General features: G+C 52.6%; 1 protein-coding gene across 1 annotated transcript in view; it reads left to right on the top strand.

Moving 5' to 3' along the window:
* Nucleotides 1-1,271, top strand: part of LOC104169177 (short stature homeobox protein) — a gene marked incomplete at both ends in the record, with an annotated part of 4,629 nt that overhangs the window by 2,933 nt on the left and 425 nt on the right. The window lies entirely within an intron of this gene.

Here is a 1,271-nt window from a genome sequence, read left to right as displayed (position 1 = left end):
TCGCCCCGGCATTTTTGTCCCTTTTGGGGGGGGGGGGGGTGTGAGTGGGATGGCGTGGGGAACACACTCAAGGAGATTTCCTGCAAGGATTTACAAGCGTAAAAAAAAGTGTGTTTGTCGCTAGAGCACGATGATATTTTGCGTGCTCATATCTAGAAAAAAAAAAAATCTATAAATCCCTAACGGCCCGGTTAAAAGGAGAAGCGTTGCTTGTTGTTAATATTTCCGTATGGCTCGTAGGGAAAACCCAGGCTTGTGCCGTGCTGTGCGTTTCAGGGCAGCGAGGCGGCAGCGATGCCCGGTTAGCGGGGGGAGGGCTGCGCTCTGACAAGTCACCGGGGACCGGGAGCGGGGACCGGGAGCGGTCGGTCCGTCCGTCGGCCCTCAGCCGCCCCCCGGCCACCCTAGGCAGGAAAAATGGTACTCCAACTCAGAGAAGGCCAATTCCTACTTAAGAAAATCAGTGAGGTACCCGAGGTAATTAATGCCTTTGGAAGCCTTTCTTTGCACTAATTACTCCGTTGTAAATGACCATCATTAAGGCAATTGAAGAAAGCTTGAAGGGAAAATTTGATGTAGGAAGTGCAGTTAGTATTAATTAACCGCATGATCTCTTGGCAAGTGCAAGAACATCAAAGGGTGTAGGTGTTTACTTAGCTACAAGATCGTATCAGCGGTGAAAGTCAATGTTTGTCCATATTGGGTGGGTTTTGGGGTAAGGATAAGGGTCCGCACAACATTTCGGCCCGTGCCTCTGACGGCTCTTTGGGGAGAGCTGCTAAACCCAGCACCTGGGAAGAGGAGCAGTGATGAAGGTCTGAAATGCCCCTGGAAGGGAGGCACAGCGGCAGCGGCGAGTTCTGTGCTCCTTGGAGTCGGAACGGCTGGAATTGGGGCAGGATTATGGGATTACAGGCGTTTCTCGGATAAGGGCATAAGCGCTTCTTTACATCCCAGCCTGAAAAGATGTCGTTCTTGTCTGTTCTGAAGTCTACAGAAGCGGGGTTTATTTTCTTTTAACCTTTGGGGAACGGGGAATGATTCAGACTCTCTTGTGCAAGTTCAGCATCTCGCATCTTCTCGGAGATGCCGTCATTTGTAAACTCGGCTCGGGAGAGAACAGACGGTCCGGTTGCTTTAGGGGCCAGTCCCCGGGGTCTGGCCCACGCTGGCTGTCCCCGGGATGTTTGAGGCGTGACTGGAAAGGGAGCGAGGGTCCCACCCGGCCTGTGTGTGGGCATATTTGAAGTGTTCGTGGGAGCGGCCCCTGG

This window comes from Cariama cristata, unplaced genomic scaffold (genome assembly GCF_000690535.1).
Source record: "Cariama cristata isolate BGI_N322 unplaced genomic scaffold, ASM69053v1 scaffold32201, whole genome shotgun sequence".
In the NCBI taxonomy this organism is placed as follows: Eukaryota; Metazoa; Chordata; class Aves; order Cariamiformes; family Cariamidae; genus Cariama; species Cariama cristata.
The sequence above is the reverse complement of the archived record's forward strand: the minus strand, read 5'-3'. Positions and strand labels throughout refer to the sequence as shown.